We start from the raw sequence: 25,739 nt of genomic DNA on the forward strand, positions 1-25,739 counted from the left end.
CTGGAGAAGGAAATGGCAAGCCATACCAGTATCTTTGTCAAGAAAATCCCCAAAATAATCATAGAGTCAGACAAGACATCTAACAGTAACTTCCCTTCAAGGATTTCTGGCAGGGCAAACAAGAGCTATGTGAGCATGGGAAGTATCTATATTCCTCCTCCAGAGTCACCAGAGTCCAGCAGCAAGATATAGGTCAAGACAACTGACAATGGCTTTGGATACAGCGGGGGACTATGACCTTATTAGCTAAGTTTTTTTTTTTTTTTTTTTTTTTTTTTTTTTTTTATCAGTCTGTCTGAGGCAAAACCCATTGCTTGCAAGTTAAGACATCACCCTCCTCAAGTACTTGGTCTTTGAGAACAGAGTAAGAGTGGAGGGTGGTCAGGGAAAATGAGTACCTCTGGGGTAAGGGCTACTGATTGCCTTGCAGGGTTGTTTTCCATCCTCGGTGTCCACCCAATCCACCTGTCACCTATGGCTCCACAAAACTATAGCAAGCACAGTGGTCCCATCCCAGTAAACCATTTCAGCAGATGGACTAAACCAGGGTCAGGGTAGCCAAGGGGTCTCAAACCCTATGGCGAGTTAGGGGGAATACCTGGTGGAATGGGTGAATGAGAACTATTTGTTCCAAGGTCCATGGGGGCAGCTGAAGCAAGTGCTATGGAGAGCTTAGAACTTGGTTAGATATTGAAGACATCAAGGTCATCCACTGTATCTCATATGTATATGTATATACATATATGTTAGTGTATACATTTGTATCATTTTTATATACTTTATATTTCCATCACAAATCTTGATTCTGTTCTCCCACTATTCAATGATGACTGGAAGAATGAGGTCAAAAATTTCATGAAACTCTGTCTCATTTAAAACCAATTTTTTTTGAGCTTGAAATATTTTAATACTATTTTATTTTTCCAAATACATACAAAGATAGTTTTCAACATTCACTTTTGCAAAACCTTGTATCCCCAAATTTTCTCTTTTATTCCCTCTTCTACCCTCCCCAAGACAGTAAGTAATCCAATGTAGGTTGAACATGTGCAATTCTTCTAAACATATTTCCATATTCATCATACTGTGCAAGAAAAATCAGATTAAAAGGGGAAAAAAAACACAAGAAAAAAAAACACAAGCAAACAACGATCATAAAAAGGTGAAAATACTATGTTTTAATCCATATTCTGTCTTCATAGTTCTCTCTTTGAATGCAGATGACTCTCTTTATCACGTTTATTGGAATTGCCTTGAATCACCTCATTGTTGAAAACAGCAAAGTCCCAATACAATGATCATCACATAATTTTGTTATTGCTGTGTACAATATTATTTTGATTCTGCTCACTTCACTTAGCATCAGTTCATGTAAGTCTTTCCAGAGCTCTCTGAAATCATCCTGCTCATCATTTCTTATGGAATAATAATATTCCATTACATTCACATACCATAACTTAATCAGCCATTCCCCAACCAATGGGCATCCATTCACTCTCCAGTTCCTTGCCACTACAAAAAAGGGCTGCTACAAACTTGAAATCCAACTTATGCATTAATCAAAAATATATAAAGATAATATGTATGTGTATACTAACATATATGTGTATACACACAAATATATCTCGATATCTAATATCTGTCTTATCTATCATCTATCTATGATTTTTATTAATATATAATATTAGCATGTGGTATAGCAAGATGATATGTATGTATATACTAACATATATATGTTATATATGTGTATGTATAGATATAGATATAGATATGATGACTTGAAATACAGTGGATGACCTTGATGTCTTCAATGTCTAACCAAGTTCTAATTAGGTAGAGAAAGTGGCCATAGTCTAGAATTCTCATAGAATCCACCTTCTTAGAAAAGGTGGGAATGTTTTTTTAATTGCAAATTCCAGATGCCTTTAATCCAGCTCATGCTCCTCATACCACCCACTCATGGCCTTTTCATTCTTTCAGCATGTGGACAGAAAGCTCAGAGGCACCAGACAATCCCTGATCTTGGACACCAGAGGGAGAAAAATAGATCTCTTAGGGAGTCAACTTTGTCTTCTGGAAATTTGGGGAAGGACTGGAAAGTGAGAGCATGGGGAACTTCTGAGGGAAAGAGAATCTCAGGAGTCTCATTTCAAGAATCTCTCCACATCAAAAAGATCTTCAGGAAATTTGGTTTCAGCTATAGACTGTTATTTAAAGTAGTCCATAACATGTTCTCATCTTGAAATAAGACCACTGTAACATATGACTTCAATTTGTAAACTGTTTTTTAAATTTTATTTTATTTTTAGTTTATGCATTTCCATAACATAGGACAATAAAAAGATGTATATGAAATTGCACATCTATTATGCATAACTTGTCTGTTCATATCTTTTATCCATTTATCAATTGAAGAATGGCTTGTATTCTTATGAATTTGAGTCAATTCTCTAATGTTTTAGAAATGAGGCTTTGTCAAAATCCTTGGATGTAAATTTTTCCCCCAGTTTTCTAATCTTGGCTGCATTGGTTTTGAAACAAAATATTAAAGAAGAAAACTCCTGGAAAACAAGAATTAGAATCAAATGACGCCAAGATATAACAAAACTAGAAAAAAAATAGAAGAGAATCTGAAACATCTCATTAGAAAAACAACAGATTTGGAAAACAAATCAAGGAGAGATATTATAACAACTGTCATAATTACAAGTTATGATAAAAAAGAATCAGGATACAATATCACAAGAATTGATTAAGGAAAATTTTCCTGAAGTTCTAGAACAAGAATGTATACTGCTTATTGATGGAGTTGTAAACTGATCCAACCATTCTATAAAGCAATTTGGAAGTATATCCAAAGGGCTATAAAACCATGCACATCCTTTGAGCTAGCAGTGCTACTGCTATGGTCTACCAAAGAGACCATAAAAAGGGGGAAAGGACACATAAAAATGTTTGTAGCAGTGATGGCAAGGGATTGGAAATTGAGTGGATGCCCTTCAATTAGGGAATGGCTAAACAAGTTGTGGTGTATGAATGTAATATTATTTTTCTATAGGAAATGATGAGCAGGGTGATTTCAGTAAAACTTGAAAAGACTTATTTGAACTGATCTTAGTAGAGTGAGCAAAACTAAACCAGTAAGATTGTGTGATGATCAACTATGACTGTTTTTCTCAGCAATGTGGTGATCCAAGAAAATTCCAATAGATTTGGGTTGGAAAATGCTATCAGCACCTAGAGAGAGAACTGTGGAGACTGAATGTGGATTAAAGCATACTGTTTTCAGTTTTTGTTTTGTTTTGTTTTGTTTTTTTATCTCATTTTTTTTCTCAACATGACTAATATGGAATATATTAAAGATGATTGTCCATGTATAACCTATACCAAATTGCTTGTTGCCTTGGGGAGGGGGGCAAGATCAAGAAAGGAAAGAAGAAGAAAAACTTGGAACTTAAAATCTTACAAGAATGAATATTGAAAACTATCTTTACATGTAACTGGAAAAAATAAGATACTATTAAGGAAAAAGGAAAAGAAAAAGGGGATAACAAAAAAAAAAAAAGAATGTATAATGCTTTAGAGCTTACAGAGAGGCATCATGGGATAGTAGATAGAAGGTCAGCTTTGAGGTTGGGAATACCTAGATTCAGGTACAAACTCCTTCTAATACATAAGAGTTGTGTGATCCTGGGCAAGTCACTTAATCTTAATTAACTTAATTAACTAAATTAACTAATTAATTAAGTCACTTAATTACCCCAAGCAACACTCTATGGTGGGGAGGAATAACAGATATTAATAACATATTAATATAAATTGTATTAATTATTAATATATTAATCTTAATTAACAGAGAATTAATTAATTAATTAAGTGACTTAATTAAGTCACTTAATTACCCCAAGCAACACTATTATGGGGAGGAATAACAGATATTTTTCTGAGGAAATTTCATGTTAATGTAATCATAGTTCTACATAAAACCACTAAGTTTTTAAAGTGTTTTGCATAAATCATTCATTTAATACTCATCAGATAGTGTATGAGAAAGGCTGAAAGACATTAAATATGTTGCCCAATGTCACAGAGTCAGTCAATAGGATGGTCAGGACTAGAAGTCTCCTCATCGCATGTTGTCCATCATCCCACAGCTGCCTAGCCAACCTTATTTCTTGCTATTCTCATGCCCAAATACTGCTTCATTCTGGTTCCTCACTGTCCCTCAAACATGATGTCTCCTTCATCACTTCCATACCATTGTTCATGTGGTTCTGTGTTTTTCCAGATCTATACCATCAAAAGCCTTTTTTTTTTTCCACCCCCTTGAAGCCTTAATAAAAATAGAAAAAGTTGGAAAAGAGGTGGGTTTAGGGGGAAGATGATGAATTCTGTTTTGGCAATATGGAGTTTGAGATGCCTGTGGGACATGTGGATGGAGGTGTTTAGCAGGAAATTGGAGATGCAGGCTCAGACCTCACCAAAGAGATGAGGCCGGGTGGATAGTCGATTTGGGAATTTTCTGCAGAAAAACCATCACAGAGTCCCTGAAAGCTGATGAGATCACTAAGAGAGGGTATAAAGAGAGAAAAGAGAGAGAGCCCAGGATAGTGATAATGAGGGGGAGTAATGAGAAATAAATCTGAAAAAAGTAAGCTGCAGCCAGATTGTGGAGGGCTTTGAATGCCAAGGTGAGGAGTTTGGCTTTGACTGGAGCCAATGAGGAACCAATAGGGATTCCAGAGCAGGGGAATGACATAGTCACACTTGTGCTTTAAGATAATTATTTTGGCAATTAAATGGATGGATTACAGAGAGGAAAAAAAGAGTTCAGAAAAAGGTAATCAAGATGGAGAAAGTTTGGAAACTGTTTGGAAACCAAGAGTGCTTTTTAATAATTAGTATTATCCAGCAATGCAACAGGTTCCTATAGAAGGTAATGAGCTCTGACTCCAAAAGTATTGGAGCAAAGGCTATCAAGGTTGCACTATATGGGATTAATCACCCTGGGTTATAGTAGAAGATTAAACTGGATGACTTCTAAGTTTAATTCTATGATTTGTTCTTTCTACCTCGTGTGTGTATTGTGGGGATGGGGGGTATTTTGGAAGGATGTCTTCTGACCTTTCCTCCCCACTGAAAGCAAAGCCCCCCTGGAATTGACTGCTGGCTTGGCTCTAAAGGAAGTTGTCCCATTATGTTTAAATCCATTTCTGGGACTCCCAAGCTTATTTGCCCCCTACCCACCTTTTGTTTTCTTTTCTCTGCCCTTCAAAAAGCTTATCCCCATTTCCCTGCTCTCTGAAAAAGCATAGCTCCACCTTTAAACAGCCAAGCCTTTCCATCTGGGTTTCATTAAATTCTTACATGGTATTAATTAAACTCCAGGAAAGGGAGAAGGAGGTCGGATTTGGGGAAGGAATCAAATCTTTTTTCCCTGGAAGAAAAGACACAGCGGAAAACCAGTTCATGACAGGTTAGTGGCCGGGAACCCCACAAGATCTCTGTAGGGATGAGACAAGGCACTGGAAGGAAAATTCTATGCCTTCATCTTTAGTCTTCATATTTTCAGACTCGGGATTTCCCATAGTACTCAGCATCTAGACTAGATTACAAGATCAAGGAACAATATGAGTGACATTTTTTATCTTTGAAAACATTTTTAATTCCACCTTTTACAGTTAATTTCTTTTGGGCTTGAAGGAATATCCTAATGATTTTTCAATCTCTAAATTGCTTCTACCCATTGTATCCTTTCACCTGGAGAAATCAAGATTCAGAAGGGTTTGATAGTTTTCTTCCTTATTTACAGGACTGGTGTTAAAGAGATACATTTTCTGGTCTATTAGATCAGGCAGAAAGAGAAGCATGGAAATTGCAAAAATGAAAGTTTAGACTTGATACAAGGAAACACTTTCTATCCTTATATTCATTTTGCATTTTTTTTTCTATGTGTACGCATCTATGTACATGTTGTCTCTCCCACTAGGGGTGTAAGCTCCCAGAAGGTGGGGGTTGTTTAACTTTTGTTGTCTTTATAGTATTTAGTACAGTTCCTGGCACATAATAAGCTCTTAATAAATGCTCGTGAACTGATTGACAACAGAGCTATCAGAAATGGAGTGGAGAACCGGAGGAGGTTTCCCTCATTGGCTATCTTCAAGCAAAGGCTGGATGGGTATTTGTCCAGTGGGTTGTCATAGGGATTTTTGAGGGGCTTATGAAGTAGAATGACTCTTGAGGTTCTTCCTGATTTCAAAATGCTATGAATGCAGATGAGCCTCTTAAATTTATCATAGAGAATCTAACTCCTCTTAATGTAGTATAGTTAAAAGAGAACTAATGGAGGAAATTTTAAGTTACATCAAGTCGCCATGTGTGGGTGCTCCTGCAGGCAAATGCCTTTGATCCAGGACTTGTACAAGTTTAACTGGAATCTTAACTCTCTCTGCATCATTATCAGGTCCATTTTCCAGAAGTCTTCATTAAACATTCCTTCCTATGATTTCAGTAATAGAGAATGCTAGTGATTGATTTAGAATAAGTTGGTCTCTGACCTTTGGGATTTCTCTGCTGGGGATGATCCATGGGGATGAAGCTAGAAGGCACAGTGGAAAGAGAGCTACATGTACAATCAGGAAAGTTTGAGTTCAAGTCTGACCTCAGATACTTACTAGCTTTGTGACTCTGGAGAAGTCACTTAATTTCTCCCTGCCTCATTTCCTTATCTGTAAAATGGGGATAACAATGACACCTACTTCTCAGGGTGATTGCAGGGATGAAATGAGATAACATTTATAAAGGGCATTGCAAACTTTAAAGAATTATAGATATTAGGTATTATTATTATTATGGCAGCTAGGTGGGGAAGTGATGGAGCATTGGACCTAGAGTGAGGAAGAACTGAGTTCAAATATGGCTTCAGACATTTAGTAATTGTGTGAGTATGGGCAAATTACTTAATCCCTGTTTGCCTCAGTTTCCTCTCTATAAAATGAGCTTGAGAAGGAAATGGCAAATAATCTAGTATCTCTGCCAAGAAAACCCCAAATAGGAGTTTTGTGACCAAATAGGGTCACAAAGAATCAAATATGATTGAAATGACTAAACAAAAAAATTATGAAGAAGAAGAAATTGTAAAAAAAAAAAAAGTGGGATTAGGTTAGGGGTAAAGGCTTTGGGAGAGGGAAGGAAAGGGGAAATGGAAGAGAAACAGTGTTGTTCTGTGTTTTTGCTACAGGTAGGCAATTTTTAAGCAAGGAAGGTTTCCTGGAGGAGATAGCATTTCAAGTGCTTTTTGATGATTCATGGCTTCAAGACTTCAAATAATCTCTCTGGTTCATAGAAGGTACCTTGGTTCCAATCCTGAGAATAGGCTAGGTAGGAAACTTCTTTAAGTACCCCACATTAGGGGAGAGAAAGCATGATAAGAGATTTTAATTTTACTTTTTATGCTAGTCCATTGTAAATGCCCCCAAATTATGCTTTTCATAATAGAAAATTTGGTGTTTGTTTTATAAGTTAAATCATGCATTTTACTAGTAAGGCTCACAACATTAAATCAATGAACACCAGAGAACACTACTCTTAAACTTTATAAAGAGTATATATTATCAATTGCCTTGGGATCTGCCTGGGTTTCTAGAAAGCACATAAATGCACATGAGCACATTCTTCCCTCCAAGGCCATGATCCTTTTCTAACCAGGTCCATAGCACTTACATTCTCAAAACCACTTATGTAAATTATTGCTATTTCTCAATTCATTTCTATGCACATAACATTTATTTAGCATCAGTCACTATGCTGAGATAGAAAAGATGAATTTTAAGCTCAACTTAATCCAACAAATGAATATTTATTATTAAATAAGTAAATTAAGTCCAAATAGTTCTTACCTTCAATAAGCTTACATTCTACAAGGGAAAGTCATATTACACAGGAAAGTGTATACCTATTCAAAAATATATAAACATATATTACATAAGGTAAGTACATACTTCTATAAATATATATTCACCTTATATAATATGCATCTATATTATATACCATATCTATCTATCTACCTAGATCTATGTACAGAGAATTGCAAATGCTTCTGTTTAATTTTGTATAATTCAAAGCTTATTAATGTATATATTTAATATAGATATATAATGTATATATTATTTATAGATATATATGTCAATATTATGTGTATATACATATATATGTCATATACAGTTTTATATATAGACAAAAGTTTTTGTTTAATTTTGTATAATGTAAAGCTTATTAATGTATATATTATATACAGATACATATGTGTATATATTATGTCTAAATTGTGCACATATGTGTTTATGTGTATCTATAGATCATATATTTAATAAGATTAAAACTATACAAAAGCTTTTGGAATTCTCTCTATATATACATAAAGATGTATGTTATATAGCACATAAATATATTATATAAGGTCAGTACACATTTACATAATTATGTATATATTCATAAATTTATATAACTATGTATATATTAAATATGCTATAGATTATGCTTATTATATTATAGATAGTATATCTTATATAGATATAATAGATTATTTTATAAATATATATAACATCATATATAACTTATAGATAATAGAATACATACTGTAACCTAATTTAATAAGTAGCTCTAATTTATAAAATATGGCACACGTGTTATAGTTATACATCCATGTAGATGTATATATTTATATAGTTCCATATTATTCTGTGTTTCTTTACATATTTAAGTTTATATACAAACATACACAACAAATACAAGGTAATGCCAGGGATGAAAATAATTAACAACTGGAAAGATCAGAAAAAGAACTGATTTATGAGGGGGTACCGACATGAATCCAGAAACACTGAGGATGATGGTTGCGACCTGGGGATGCATTATAAAGGAAAGTTAAAGAATCTTTCAGGGATGTTGAGTAGCAAGATTTACCTCTCATGTGTTTGAGAGATATAGACAAGAAGGACTCTTTGGAGTTTAGAAAAGAGAGAGATCTGAGTTGACTGGAGAAGTCTGGATAAGATTCCTGAAGGATTTGGGGCTTGAATTAAAGGAAAGGAAAAAATTGGATCTTGAGACAGGATGAGTTTTGTTTACATCTAATCTTAGGTGCTTGCTAGACATATGATAGTGTATGACTCTGAGACTCAGTTTCCCCATATGTAAAATCCCTCATTGGGTGCTGTGGGATGAAGTAGCTGGGTGACAAAGAGGTAGAGTGGGAATCAAGAAACCTGACTTCAACACCTATGAGTTGTGTGACTGAACAAACACCTAATCTCCATTTGTCTCAACTTCTTAATGTATATCATAAGGTTCTTGTGAGAATTTAAAGAAATAAAGAGTTTTGCAAGCCTTTAAAATGATATAAATATAAGATATTATTGCAGTTGCCATTTTAGGGAAGAAGGATGATGTAAGAAAATATTGATTTCTTAGTTCTGAATATTATTTCACTTTGCATAGTTTCAAATACATCTTCTTATGCTTTTCTGAATTCTTCATCATTGTTGTTTCTTACAGTTTCTTTAGCCTTTCCTTAACTAAAAACCCATTTTGGAAACAGGAAGTGTAAATGTTTGTCAGAGCACTTTCTTCAAACCCTTGAAAAAGGTGGTCCTATCTTCATCCATAAAGACATAAAGAGCTTGGCAAACCTTTTAAGATGCTATATGTGGTTGTTCAGTAGTGTCTTATTCTTTGTGCCCTGATTGTCAAGGATACTGTGGTGGTTTGCCATTTCCTTCTCCAGTCATTTTACAGATGAGGAAACTGAGGCAAACTGGGTTAAGTGACTTGCCCAGGGTCACACATCTAGTAAGTGTCTGAAGCTGGATTTGAACTCAGGAAAAAGGAGTCAGGCCTAGCACTCTATGCACTATGGCACCACCTAGCTGCCCTCAGAAAATATTATGTAATGACTAATAAGGAAATATGTTTAATGTTATTTTCTATGTATACCTTGTATCAGATTGCTTGTTCTTTTGAGGAAGAAGGAAGGGAGAAAGAGAGAAAAAAAAATTGGAACTCAAAATCTTACAAAAATGGATGTTAAAAACTGTAATTGGAAAAAGAAATACTATTAAGTAAAAACAACCGCTATGTAAGTCACAGCTATTTGTGTCTACATGTGTATTTTGGACTGTAGGATTGTAAAGCTGGACCTGGAAGGAAAGGGAGGGGTCATCAAGTTCAACCACTTATTTTATTCTATTTTAATGTGAGACAATTAGGGTTTATGGACTTACCCAATCAAACATATGAGGTCACATTTGAATGTAGGTCCTCCTGACTTCAGAGTCAGGGCTCTATCTACTCTAGCTGGTTTCCAACCATTTATTTTTACAGATGGGGAAACAGAGGTCCAGAGAAATGAATAGATTATATATGTATGGGATGTGTATTGTTCCATGTGTGTCTGTGTTTGCATAGTACATAGTACTATCTGTGTATGTGTCCAAGCTTCTATGTGAGTATGTGAGTGTTTTAACATTTGCATCTTGTGTGCAAGTGCATGTTCTTGAAATAGATGTTCCCATAACAACCACTGAGAATAAAAGCAGACAATTCTAGTTTCCATAAAAGAGATTTTAAATTTACTTATTGTTTTAGCTTTGCTGCCCTTCCTCCCTTCTTGCCTCCCTCCCTTCCTCCTCCTTCCTCCATATCTCCCTCCCTTCCTTTCTCCTCCTTCTCTTTCTCCTCTTGCTCCTGCTCCTGCTCCTCCTTCTCCTCTTCTCCCCCCCTCCTCCTGCTCCTCCTGGTCTTGCTGCTCCTCCCTCCTCCTCCCCCTCCTCCTCCTCCTCTTTTCTTCCTCCTCCTCCTCCTCCTCCTCCTCCTCCTCCTCCTCCTCCTCCTCCTCCTCCTCCTCCTCCTCCTCCTCCTCCTCCTCCTCCTCCTCCTCCTCCTCCTCCTCCTCCTCCTTCTTCTTCTTCTTCTTCTTCTTCTTCTTCTTCTTCTTCTTCTTCTTCTTCTTCTTCTTCTTCTTCTTCTTCTCTCTCTCTCTCTCTCTCTCTCTCTCTCTCTCTCTCTCTCTCTCTCTCTCTCTCTCTCTCTCTCTCTCTCTCTCTCTCCCCCCTCCCTCCCTCCCTCTCTCCCTCCTTCCCTCCCTCTCTCCCACTGTCTGGCATCTTCTTACTTTAATAATGTTCTTAAAAATAAAACCAAAGTGTTCCTTTCTGGAACAAATTGAAAACAACAAAAATGGGAGTTCTCAGAAGGACTGAGTAAAATATCCAGAATAGAAAGGAGAATGATTACCCACCTTGGAGGATTTCAAAGACCTCTAAAAAACATATTTGGACCAAAATTCACAAGTATTGTGGGAGAAGCCCTAATACAAAGTAGCTCTACACCCTAAAAAGTGCTTTCCCCTCCCAGCCTTTTCCCCCATCTTTGCTGGTCATCTTCATATATTTATTTATTTATTTTTTAAATTAATGGTAGATGCTTTCTTCATTTGGCAACTTCCCTGGGATACTTCCTGACAATACTTTATTCCTGAGATTTATCAGAGGACAGACCTCAGAGAGTTGACTCATTCAGTTCTCTATCTCTGGGGAATAATGAGCCTAAACTGAGATGACTGATCTATTTTAATTTTTTTAGGCAATTGGAGTTAAATGATTTGCCCAAGGACACATAGCTAGTAAGTGTCTGACTCCCAACTTGAACTCATGTGCTCCTTATTCCCAAGTAGATATTTCATTCACTGTAATACCTGGCTGCACCTAACTGCCCTATTCTTCATTCCTCAATACATTTCAGGATTTTATCTCCATTGTCATCTGGGAGTTCTAACTTTGAACTCAGTTCATCTTTCTTTCTTTCTTTCTTTCTTTCTTTCTTTCTTTCTTTCTTTCTTTCTTTCTTTCTTTCTTTCTTTCTTTCTTTCTTTCTTTCTTTCTTTCTTTCATTTTTTCTTTTCTTTTATTTTTAAAGCTTTTTATTTTCAAAACATATGCATGGATAATTTTTCAACACTAACCCTTGCATGGTCTTGTGTTTCAGATTTTCCCTTTTTCCATCTCACTCCCTCCTCTAGATGGCAAGTAATCCAATATATGTTATACATATTAAAATATATATTAAATCCAATATATGTAAACATATTTATACACTTCTCTTGCTGCACAAAAAAAATCAGATCAAAAAGGAAAGTAAATGAGTAAGAAAACAAAATGCAAACGAACAACAACAAAAAGAGTGAGAATGTTATGTTGTGATCCACACTCAGTCCCACAATCCTTTCTCTGCTTGTAGATGGCTCTTTTCATCACAAGCTTATTAGAACTGGTCTGGATCATCTCATTGTTGGAAAGAGCCATATTCATCAGAACTTATCATCATATAATTTTGATGTTGCCATGTATAATGCTCTCCTGTCAACTCATTTCTTAATTGAGATAAGAGGAACTACTCAGAAAATGCTCTCCCAGCCCTTCTGCTTCATTTCTTTTCAGAAGAAGCACTAAAGAACTTTATCCCATAAAAAGTCAGAAAAATCCTTTGTTCATTTTTCTAGCTTGATTCTAATGGGTCATTCAGTCAGGTATACATGAAACCAATCAATTAGCTATATACTGCACTCTCAGCCTATGCTAGATATCCCCACTGGCTTCAAATTCCTTTGCCTGGTAGCATTCAAAGCCTTCCATAATCTGGCTGAAAGTTCCTTTTCCATCCTATAGAAATCTTCCTGTTACAGCACATAGTAAGAATGTTTGCTCATGCTATTTCTCTGGCTTCTTCCATACGCCTCTTGAAATCTTTCAATTCCCAGTTCAATTCTCATCTTCTCAGAATCCCAGAATCAGACCAAATGTCAGAGGTCATTTGGTCTAATCATCACACCCCAGAGTGGTAAAATAGATTACCCAATAGTAAACTGCAGAACCAAGATGAAAACTTGGGATTGCTTCCATCCTCCTCTCATTGTGTCCCATACTGTGCAAACTGGGGTGGCAGCTGACACCTTCAGAATGAGTACTTGCCCAGTCCACTCTCTCCTTGGCACTGGGACTACTCCTCCACACTGGGACTGGGAAGAGATATGATCAGAGATGTAAACAAGAGAATCTTGGACATGATTATCCTTAGGCCATAACAGAAGGCAGAGAGTCCCAAATGATGATCTTCCAAGAGATGCTGCCAGGACTTAGCTATTCCAAGTTATTGTTTTGATTCCTGGTTCCATTTTTTTCTTTTGGACACCACACTTTAAGATATCTTGAAAATAGATATTATACACTAATAATATTTGCTACCATTTATATGGATTTTAGAGATTTGTAATTCATACCATCTATAATGTGCTATTTTATTTCACACTGATAACAATCCTGTGAGTCAAAAGCATTTATTATCCCTATTTTATAAATGAGAAAACTGAGTTTGGGAGAGGTAAATAACTTGCTCAGAGTCACACAGCTAATAAGTATCTGAAGCAGGATTTGAACTCAAATCTTTCTTAACTCTAGGTCCATATCACCTTTCCAAAGTTTTTTTTTTTTTTTTTTTTTTTTTTGTTTTTTTTTGAGGAATAAATGTCTCCAGAGAGAAAAAATCTCTCAGTTATATACACTGTTTTAACTGTTCCCTAATTGCTGTATATTTATGAGCCAAGTTTCCTTGACTTGACTAAGCTTCTCAAGGGCATGTCATCTCCTTATTTGCTCTCATTGTATCTAGCATAGACTTAGGCATGTTGGAAATGCCTAATAAATACTCCTTTCATTAAAGTGAATCCAACTTTATAAAGGAATAATATGTTTTGCAAGGGTTAATGTTGAAAAATTATCCATGCATATGTTTTAAAAATAAAAAGCTTTAATTAAAAATAAAAATGAATAAGAGGGGAGAAGAGATGGCAGTGGTCCCAATAAAAACATCTGGATTGGGAGGTGTTGAGGAGGGGCTGGAAGATCCACAACAGCTAAGTTGGAATGGTGTTGGGGGTATCAGGGGGTCATTAAAAGACCCAGATATAACCGAAAGCATCTTTGTAGGAGGTGTAAAACATCACTCCTGCTCTTGGGAGTTTATTGCTCAGAAACAAATGGTTTTGAATACGGGAGAAAGAGAGACTGTTCCTGTGGGTGTGTTTATTTAGATGGTGTTTCCTCTCTGGTTCATAAACAGTCATGACTATAAACCTGGCTCCTGTCCCAGCAGCCCCTGCAGCGTTTGGAGGACCCAGGAAAGGAGGCAGCCAATGTGTCTGTGGTTAGAGCTGAAGACTTGGTGGCAAAACAATTCCCAGCGGAGGAAGGAGGTAGTTTAAAATTATTCTACATCCTTCTTGGGCTTTTTCCTATATAGTTTCAGGCATGATAATAAAGGAAGTAAAGTTTGTCTTTGGTGGCCTCTTTCTTCTTCCAGTCCCCTCATATAATCTCCCCCATATACTCTCCTTTGCTCAGGCACTTATCTAGTGCTCAATTCTTCGGGAGTTAGCCCAATTTCATCTTGCTCTATCTTGCTCTCTTTTCCTCTGCTCTGTCCTGCTCTATTCTTCTCTGTCCTTCTCTGCTCTGTTCTGCTCTGCCCTGTTCTGTTCTATCTTGTCTTGTTCTGCTCTGTTCTGCTCTGTATTGTTCTGGTCTGTTTTTTTTTCTATTCTGTCCTGCTCTGTCCTGTTCTGTTCTATCTTGTCTTGTTCTGCTCTGTTCTGCTCTGTATTGTTCTGGTCTGTTTTTTTTTCTATTCTGTCCTGCTCTGTCCTGTTCTGTTCTATCTTGTCTTGCTCTGCTCTGTTCTATCCTATTCTGTTGTGTTCTGTCCTGCTCTGCTCTGCTCTGTCCTGCTCTCTCCTATTCTGTTCTGCTCTATCCTGTTCTATCCTACACTGCTCTGTCCTGCTCTGCTCTGTCCTGCTCTCTCCTATTCTGTTCTGCTCTATCCTGTTCTATCCTACACTGCTCTGTCCTGCTCTGCTCTGTCCTGCTCTCTCCTATTTATTCTGTTCTGCTCTATCCTGTTCTATCCTACACTGCTCTGTCCTGCTCTGCTCTGTTCTGCTGTCTTACTCTGATCTGCTCTGTTCTGCTCTGCTCTGCTCTGTCCTGCTCTGTCCTGTTCTGTTCTATCTTGTCTTGCTCTGCTCTGTTCTATCCTATTCTGTTGTGTTCTGTCCTGCTCTGCTCTCCTCTGTCCTGCTCTCTCCTATTCTGTTCTGCTCTATCCTGTTCTATCCCACACTGCTCTGTCCCGCTCTTTATCCTGCTCTATTCTATTCTGTCTTGCTCCGTTCTGCTCTATCCTGTTCTGTCCTACACTGCTCTGTCCTGCTCTGTTCTGCTCTGTCCTGCTCTCTCCTATTCTGTTCTGCTCTATCCTGTTCTATCCCACACTGCTCTGTCCCGCTCTTTATCCTGCTCTATTCTATTCTGTCTTGCTCCGTTCTGCTCTATCCTGTTCTGTCCTACACTGCTCTGTCCTGCTCTGCTCTGTTCTGCTGTCTTACTCTGATCTGCTCTGTTCTGCTCTGCTCTGTCCTGCTCTGCTCTATCTTGTCCTACTCTGCTCTGTCCTGCTCTGCTCTATCTTGTCCTACTCTGCTCTGTTCTGCTCTATTCTCCTCTGTCCTGCTCTAGCCTATTCTGTTGTGCTCTGTCCTGCTCTGCTCTGTTCTTCTCTATTCTGCTCTGCTCTGTTCTGCTCTGTCTTGCTCTGCTCTGTTCTATCCTATTCTGTTCTGCTCTGTTCTACTCTGTCCTGTTCTGTCCTACTTTGCTCTGTTCTGTTCTGCTCCCAAGAGATGGCCCATTTGCTAAGTCCGCTGACCAACTCATCCTTATGTTGCCATAATTTCTCCCTGGTTCTCAGTTTTCCTTTCTGGAAAACAGGGCTTTGGGCAAGATCATCCATAAGGCTTCTCTTTCTAGTATATATCTGATAATTTGATGATCTTATGGATCAGATAAAAAAAAAAAAAACCTAATGTGTTTTTAGTGTCTGTATTAACTGAAGGGAGTACCCAATGATGACACGTTGATCAGTGAGCGAATGCTTGTCTCATCCCCAGCCGGCTATAATGGATCCTGTGGTCCCAACTTTAATTTTTTTTTTTTTTTTACAGATGAAGACATTGAAGTTGGAAGGAGGAAGTGACATGTTCACAGGACAGACAGCTAGAGTGGTACAGTTAGGACTGGAATACCACTGACCTAAGCTGACTTTGATGTTCTTACATATATATCTAAGAATGCAATGCACATAACTTCCACCTAATGCAAACATAGATACATTTTGAGCAAACCCACACACTCAAGTACACACTCACATGCCTGTACATGTGTACACAGAGATTCACGGGCCATCCTCTAGAGAATACCCTGGAAGCAGATCTCTGCATTGTCCCAAGGGCTATCCTTGGATGTTGGAAGGATGCAGATGGTAAGGGGCTTGCAACACTTGGCTGCCTGGCAGATGTTGAGGTGGCAGACTGGGAAACCCACTTGCATTGGAGCTCACCTCCTCTTGGCTTGCATTAATCAAAGTTATTTGCTGACACATAGGGACATATTTATCCACAGAAGGAGACACAACAACATGCCAGAGGCTGATGATAACCTGACTTGGCTGAAATAGTCCTGGATAGAACTTAACACTATCACTGTTTCACAAATAGTGAGAGCTTAGAGCCCAGAATGTCAGACCTGGAAGGGACCCCAGAGACCAGCTAGTTGAGCACTTTCATCTGGCGTGGGCAGAAACCGGAGCTCAGAAAAATTCCATGATTGGTTCAAGGTCATACAATTAGTTAAGTGGCAAAGAATAAGACTCAGGATTATCATACTCTCTCATGCAACCTTAAGAGGACTTAAAAGGTCAAAGTTCTCATGAGAGTAAGGCACAGAAAATAGTGATATAGTCAAGCCTCAGGGCAGCAATTGGCATTCCCATAATGCTCACCTCACTCATCTCATATTTTCCTTATAATAGTCCCAAGTAGTAGAAGGGGTTGCTATTATTTAGACCCATTTTACTGGTAAGCAAAGCAAAATCCACAGAGTTTTCAGTGATTGATATAGGTTGATGTTAATCAATTAATAGTGGAAAAAGGGACTAGACCCAAGGTTTTTGTTTTTTTCTTTTTCATTTTATGTCTTATCTTAAGGCTTTTTTTCTGCCAAGAATAAGGATGATGATTAGTGGTGATGATAAGAACTATTTGGTACTTTAAGGTTTGCAAAATAATTTACATATTATCTCTTTTCACCCTCAAAATAACCATGTTGAACTAGTGCTATTGTTCCCATTTTTTGATGAGGAAATTGAAGTTAGGAGAAGCTAGCTGAAATAAATTTGAGACAAGATTAGAAATTCAAGTTTTTCTGACTCCGCGACTATTTACTGGGTCTCCTAATTTCCCAATTTTTCTTTTTTTCTTCTAATTTTGCTGACTTCTCTGGATTTTACATCTACATTTCCAAATATATTCCTCTCTACCCAGGGAGCTATCTCTTGTAGAAAGCCCTCTCCAGTCATCCTGATCTTGCCACTGGAACCAGATGGTTCTGGAGAGGGAAATGAAGCTGACTTTGCATAGCCCTCCCTCACTTCAATCCAATTCACTTGTCATGATCTTCTTCAAGAACAAGGGACAAACAACAATCACAACAATCTTGTGTAATAAAGATTAAAAAAGCAAAAACGGTGTATGTGGGGGAAGAGGGAATAGATCAGCAAACCAAGTCAACCAAAAGGATGAATATGATGAGTTCTCACCGTTGCATATCTATAGACTCCCTACCACCCACCTCTGCACAAAAGGGAAGGAGGTACATTTTCTCATTTCTTCACTAAGAAGGAAGCTTGATTGTTATAAGCATTCGGATTTTTTGTTGTTGTCATTGTTTTTCTTCCCATTTACTCGATCACAGTCATTTTGTATATTGTTTTCCTAGTTCTTTATACTACTAGCACTCTGTATACATTCATGTATTCTTCCTTTGCTTCTTAATAGTTGTTTTTTATGCTTGTTTGGCCATTCTTCAACACGACAAAAGTGTTTACTTTGTTTTAAGTTATTTTCTAAATAAAAAATGTTATTATGAATATTATGAATAATGCACAGAATTTTATTGAAAATTAAAAAACAATTAAAAAAATTGAAAATAAGATGATAATTGTAAAGTGTTTAGTATAGTGCCTGGTACATAGCAAGTTCTATAATAAGGTATTATTATCTTATTATTATTAATTATTCTTATTTTGGTGTTTGTTATTATTTTTATGTCTTTGACCTCCATTCTATTCCTCTTAGCAATGTGATTTCTGAGTCAAAGGGTATAGACATTTTAGTCACTTTTAAAAATAAACATGATACCAATTTTTTTCTTGAATGGTTGGACCAATTCACACCTCCACTAAAAGTATGTTAGCATGCTTGTCTTTCTATAGCCCCTTCAACATTGGCCATTATTATCTTTTGTCATTTTTGTCAATTTACTGAGTGTGAAGTATATTCTCAGAGTTGTTTCAATATGTGTTTTTTTTTATTAATAGTAATACTGGAATACTATTTCATGTGGTTGTTAATAGTTCATTAGTTTTCTTTTTAAAACTAGTAGTCCACATTCTTTGGTCACTTATTCATTGGAGAATAACATTTGTAAATGTTATTTTTATTCATTTGTAAACATTAAGTCTCAAATATTTGTATTAGTTCCCTATATATCTTGGACATCAGACCCTTATAGAAGATAATTGATTATGAGGGGTTTTTAGTTTGTTTGTTTATTTTGTTTTTTGACCCTAATTGAAAACTTCTCTTATCCTAATTATATTCATTTTTGTTTATAGAAAAGCTTTTCAAAAAGCTTAATATAATCAAAATTATCTATTTGATCTATTGTGAATATCTTTTCCCCTTATTTGGTTAAATCCTATGATCTTTAGCAAGTCAAGTAAGCATTTTGATGCAGTGTTACTTAAAAATTTGTAAATGGGTATAATTCCCAAGCCTTTTCTATGTGTAGGGGAAAGAAAGCACCTTGATATCTCCAAGATTATTATTAATTGGATTTTTGTCCTGACTCCAACATGTTTGTATTTACCTCTATGACCACAGGCAAGCCATTTTCTATATCTCAGTTTTTTCACCTATAAAACAGGAGATCATAATTCTTGCTGTACCTATGTCCTAGAGTTATACTTTAAAGTACTATACTTATGTAAATTGTTGTTATTTCATGGTTGTGTAAATAGCATTGTCATGTTACAAGTTTTGTGGACTCAGGCCTACTGAATCCTAGTCCAGTCTTCTTTTCACAAGCCAAATATTGCTTCTTTCTCTATTTATGTGAGTATTTATTAGAACTCCTTCCCTTCACTTCTGAGTTAGAGGGTAAGTCAGGTTGAGCTTCTTAAGTATCCTAAGCTCCCAGCTGTACCTTGTTGCAAAGAGCTGATTTTTTCCTCCTGAAGTTTAACGTCAGCCCTTCCAGATGTCATCTAAACCCATTTCCTCTGACTCTATTCTCACTGGGGGTTGAAAGGGTTGAAGGAATACTGCAGAAGGAGCAAACACAGCTGCAAGATCAATTCACAGTGTGCTTGGCCCCTTGACCATCTGGAATCCCCCAAGTGACAGGAGGCCTGGGGCTTAGGCCCAGCAGGACAGTAAGGTCTCTTCTCCAAGAGCTGAGCCTACAGGGTAAAAATTCCCCATTTTTATTGTACTCTACATAAATAATCTCTCCTTCTGATTTCTAACAAGCTTGACAACTTCAAGGCTACCAAAAGACTCCCCTTTCTTCATTAAAACATATTTTTAGGGCTCATGGATAGCGCAGTGAATAGAGCACCAGCCCTGAAGTCAGGAGGACCTGAGTTCAAATTTGGCCTCAGACACTTAATACTTCTGTGTGACTTAAGTAAGTCACTTAACCCCTCAACAAAAACGAAACAACAAAAAAAATCCCCCTCCCACAACAACAATAACAAAAAACCATATCTCTCTGGATTCAATTATAATCTCTATGCAAATGATTCCCAGATCTATTTATGCAACCTCCAAATCAGACTCATGAGTCTCAACTTGCCAACTGCTTCATGGACTGGATGTCCCCTAGACCTCTCAACTTCAAAATATCCAAAGCAGGATTCATTATTTCCCTGCCCCTCTAACTTTCCGATTTTTCCAAATTACCCCTATCACTGACACCCTTATCCCAGTCACCTAGACTTGCAACCTCTGTATTTTCCTCGACTTGTCCGACAAACTCACCCCACCCATCCAAACTGTTGCTGAGTATTATCCTTTCTATTTTCACATTTTCTTTTTTTAAAAAAAAAAAAAGGTCAAATTTGAACTCCTGACTCCAGGACTGATATACTATCCATTGCACCACCTGACTGCCCCTTAGGTCTTTCTTTATATCCATTCATTCAGCAGTCCCACTGGTGCAGGCCTTCATCACCTCACAATTGGACTATTGTCTCAAATCCCTGTTATTCTATTTCTTCCCCTGTTCCAATTCATCCTCCTAAAGGGCAGGTCTGACTATGTTACTTCTCTCTGCATTCAATAAACTCTAATGACTCCCTATTACCTCCAGGAGGAAATATAAAATCACTTCTTTGGCTTTTTTTTTTTTTTTCTTTTTGCCGAGGCAATTGGGGTTAAGTGACTTGCCCAAGGTCACACAGCTAGGAAACATTAAGTGTCTGAAGTCCTCCTATCTTCCTAACTCTATTTCTCTTTACTGGCTGTCTTATAGGTCTAGAATGATCTCACTTTCCACCTCTGCTCGCTGAATTCTGCTCACTTTTTTTGAGACTCAGGTCAGATCCCATCTTCCGTAGGAGACCTTTCCTAGTGTCCCCCTTGTTACCTCCCCTCCCCAAGATTTTTACATTGCAGAAATATCACCACCCTTTCTACTCTGTACATAGTTATTTACATGCTATTTCTCCCTATTGAAATATGGGTTCCTTAAGAACAGGGATTATCTTTTTGCCTTTTTATGTATTCCTAGCACTTAGCACAAGGCCTAGCACATGGTGGATGCTTGCTAAGTGTTTCTTTGCTGATTTGATTCTTGAAACCTCTTATCCTCCAATTCCAATAGACTTGGGATGGAAAATGCCATCCTCATTTAGAGAGAGAACTAAGGAGACTGAATGTGGAGCAAAGCATAGTATTTACACCTTTTTTGTTTGATTTTTCTTTTTTTTGTGTTTTTCCCCCCTTTTGGTCTGATTTTTTTTTTGCACAATATAATAAATATGGAAATATATTTTAAAGATTACTTGCTATTTGGGGAATGGGGAGGTAAAGAAGAGAAGGAAAACAATTTGGAATATACAATCTTGTAAAAATAAATGGTCCAAATTATATGGGTATTTGGAAAAATAAAATACTATTGAGGAGGAAAAAAAGAAACCTCTTGTTTTCCAATATACCCTTCCAGACTAATACAAGAAGAATTGATTATTTCCCCCCACATACATCTCCCTCCCACAATTATGCATTTACCTTTGGTCTTCCTCAAATTCACCTCCACTGGACCCATATAGGACATAAACAAATTTTAAAAATAACACATTGCCAATTACATTGGACTTGTGATGGAGAGAACCATCTGCATCCAGAGAGAGGATTATGGGGTCTAATGTGGATCACAACATAGTATTTTCACATTTTTGTTGTTTGCTTGCATTTTGTTTTCTTTCTCATTTTTTTCTCTTTTTGATCTGATTTTTCTTGTGCAGCATAATAATTGTGGAAATATGCATAGAAGAATTACACATGTTTTAACATATATTGGATTACTTGCTGTCTAGAGAAGGGGCTGGGAAGAAGGGAAAGAGAAAAATTTGGAACATAAGGTTTGCAAGGGTGAATGTTGAAAACTATCTTTGCATGTGTTTTTAAAGTAAAAAAGCTGTTATTTAAAGAAAAACCAAAATAAAATAAATAAAAACAACATATTTGTTTAACTTTCTGGTTTACAAAGCATTTTCCCTATAACAACTCAGCAAGGGAGGTAGACCAAGAGTGCTGGGTAATACTGTGAAAAGAATGTTGGACCATTCTGGAGAGCAATTTGGAACTATACTCAAAGAGTTATCAAACTGTGTGTACCCTTTGATCCAGCAGTGTTACTACTGGGCTTATATCCCGAAGAGATCTTAAAGAAGGGAAAGGGACCCAGGTGTGCAAAAATGTTTGTGGCAGCCCTTTTTGTAGTGGCTAGAAACTGGAAACTGAGTGGATGCCCATCAGTTGGAGAATGGCTGAATAAATTATGGTATATGAATGTTATGGAATATTATTGTTCTGTAAGAAATGACCAGCAGGGTTCTTCTTGTGCAGCAAAATAACTGTATGGATATGTACACATATATTGTATTTAACATATACTTTAACATATTCAACATGTGTTGGTCTACCTGCCATCTGGGGGAGGGAGAAGGGAGGAGGAAGGAGGAGAAAAATTGGAACAAAAGGTTTTGCAATTGTCAATGTTGAAAAATTACCCATGCATATGTTTTGTATATAAAAAGCTATAATAAAAAATAAAATTAAAAAAAGAAAAGAATGTTGGAATTGGAATCAAAAATAGATTTGAGTTTAAACCTCACCTCTCTCATTTATTTCTTCTATAACTTTGAGAAAGTCCTTCAGATTTTAAGAATTCTGTCATTCTTCATCATTAAAAATGACAAATAGAGTGAGATACTTTTTAACATCCCTTCTAGGTAGAAATGTATGAACTCATTATTGTTCCCATTTTATAGATGGGGAAACTGATGCAGGGTTATGAACTCAAAGAATGACTTGCACATAATTAGAGCCAGAACCAAAGGCCAGACTTCTCATTATAACTTCATTGGTTATTCCAGTATTCCACATTGCTTCTTGTGCATCTTCTCCCCATTTATGGATCTTGTTGATGTGCCCTCATTTATCCACTTTTGGAGGCGGGGGTCCAGCCCTGAACTGCCCACCAGAGTGACTTTTTCATGCCGAGAAGAAGAAAGTTCTTCCTCCTGTCTAACTTGAATGCCTGAGTTTACCTTGGACACACATGCCCCAGAAAACAGAGGGAATCTGTGCGAGGGATCAGGGTGTCTTTTCCAAGGGCTAGAACTTTGAAGCTGTGAGAAAGGACGGCCCATCTTCGGCAGGAGTGCCAATTTCAGAACTAAGAATTCCCACTAATCCCAGCTTTCAAAGGTCAGTTGAACCATTTTGCTGAGGACAGTGATTTGTGCAGAGAGATTGGGGGAGGGAAAAGATTTGCCATCATCACCTGCCCTCTCTATTTATCCTCCCAACCTCCTTTGGGAGACAATTGTGGATGCTTTAAAATGCTCAGAGCTCAGGACCCTTAGCTGCAGCTAAGAATAGCAACACAGAGAAGCAGAGAGGAATTCAGAAAGGCAAGAGAGGGTGTCTTATTGGCTCTCATTCAGAGCTCATCTACTTTGGACATAGATGTTCTTTAAACAGAATTAAAAGCTACCTATTTCCCAAAACTGCCTTCCTCATGGTCAACTTATTTTATTTCCACAGAAGCACAACTTAGGGATTAGTGTTGGGATCACAAAAACATTAGTCACTGAATATTAGATAGAGCATTTCTGTCCATGTCATGCTGACAGCTTTTAGTGGGGCTAATCCCAATCCAATCCAATTCACCATGCATTCATTGAACACCTGCTACAGGCGGGGCATCTTCTACATGCTCCAGTTGGTGGGTGATAGTGTGCTAATTATATCAAACCCTAGAACATTGCAGAGCTTCCTGGACGAAATCCACAATCACTCAGAAGAGCTTCATTTAAAAGACAAATGGTTGAATTTTGGGTTTTTTTTGTATTGAATGTTCAGCTCATAGGACTTTCCCATCAGTGTATATGTCTTGCACAGATATTGAAATGGACAATGAACTGAACAGGAGAGGAAAATGGGCTCCTTGACCTTTGGAAAATTTTTTAATTACCTTTAACTTTTTTCTTAAACAAAGGCCTGCATTTTAAGAATTCATTATTCTTCTGATAGACAGAGATAATATTGCAGAATGGATAGCAAGTTGGCTTTATAGCCAGGATGGATTGGGTTCAAATCTCATGTCTGGCACATATTGGTAATGGGACCTTAGATAAGTGACTTAACCTGGAAGTGTTCTAGACAACTATCTAAGACTGTATTAAAAGAAAAGAAGGCACTGACCCATATTGGCAGAAGTCTCTTGTTCTGGAAATTCCACTTATCAATGAAATTACATGCTAATTAGTCCTTTTCTTCATCCCTATTCTTCTGGTATTGTTCCATGGTTTCTTGACATGGCTATACCATATGTGAATAATTAAAAATAAATATCAACAAAAGGGTAATGGAAAGGTACTTGATATATTTGAGTAGGTTATAACATATTGCAAATAAGAAATTGTAAAGGAAATGTAGAATACAGATGTTATAAAAGATATGAGTAAAAAATCAGATTGTTCATGTGGGGAGAGCAAGAAATAACCAGTAGACCACTTGTGTACTTTATGGGAACTCTCCTAATTTAGAAGGAAGGCTTGGGAGAATAGTAGTAGTGCTTTATATTGGAAGACATAAATAGATGAACTTATACTTGAATTGAGCCTTGAAAAAAGTTAAAGATTCCAAGAGCTGAACAGAGTAAATTCTGGGCATAGGGGACACAGCCTATGTAAAATCATGAGCCAATGACCTCTACTTTGACTCAGGACTCAGGAAAGTTACCTGGCTGGGGTAAGGAGTTTAGTCTGTTGCTAGAAATAGAGTTTTTATTTGAGTGAAACCATCCTGATCTTTTAAGGAGTGAGCTCATGTAATGGATCCCCTAACCACAATGTGCTAATAATGTCTTGGATATATGTGATCATTCATACTTCTCATATTTATATTGTCTAAGTTGATCTCATTAAAGTCTTGCTCCACCTTTGATGTAACCAGACATAAGCAGAGGTTTTATGTTCCCCATTTGACATATGTCTTTGAAACTTGTCCAAGGTCATGTACTTTGTTAGTAGAATCATGGGATTTCTGTAGATGTACTTATATTTCCAAGTTCTGTACAGATGGAGTAGATATAGAGGGGGAGGAGGCTTTGGAGTTACAGTCTAAGACAAACTTCAGGACTAATTTTTATCATCAGTGACTTCAGCATGGCATACTGGGGCAAGCATCGTATCTCATGGAGATGACTAGCCAGACAGAGCACATCACCAGTGGCAGATTGTAGCAGACCACCATGCTGACAAAGTTGGGGCAGATAATAACTGGCATGGATCCTTTTCAGCTGCAAAACTCATTCAGGCCTGGGCATTTGTGCTTTTTCTCTCCAGTGGTATTTTGACAGTCAATGTGCACTGGTTTTGGAGCAGGGGAGAACAACCTTCTGCTGGTGCACACTAAGTGTCAATAGCTTAGACATTTACCTCTATGTTGCAGGTATATAAATAATATATTACTGAAGGATTCCCCTTGCAAATAGCTCCCAATCTATTTTCTCTCTCCTCCTTTCCCTTTCCCTCCCTTCATCCCTCTCCCCACTACACACACATATACACACCCACATACATACCAATGGGTAAGCCAGGCTTTTAGAGTTCTGTTTAATTCAGCATTTATTTAGATCTACTTATGGGGTACAAAATAAAACCTTAGAAATACAAAGTTAAGAATGAAAGTTTCTTCCTCAATTGAGTGGATGCCCCTC

Source organism: Sminthopsis crassicaudata, chromosome 2 (assembly GCF_048593235.1).
Source record: "Sminthopsis crassicaudata isolate SCR6 chromosome 2, ASM4859323v1, whole genome shotgun sequence".
NCBI classification, from domain to species: domain Eukaryota; kingdom Metazoa; phylum Chordata; class Mammalia; order Dasyuromorphia; family Dasyuridae; genus Sminthopsis; species Sminthopsis crassicaudata.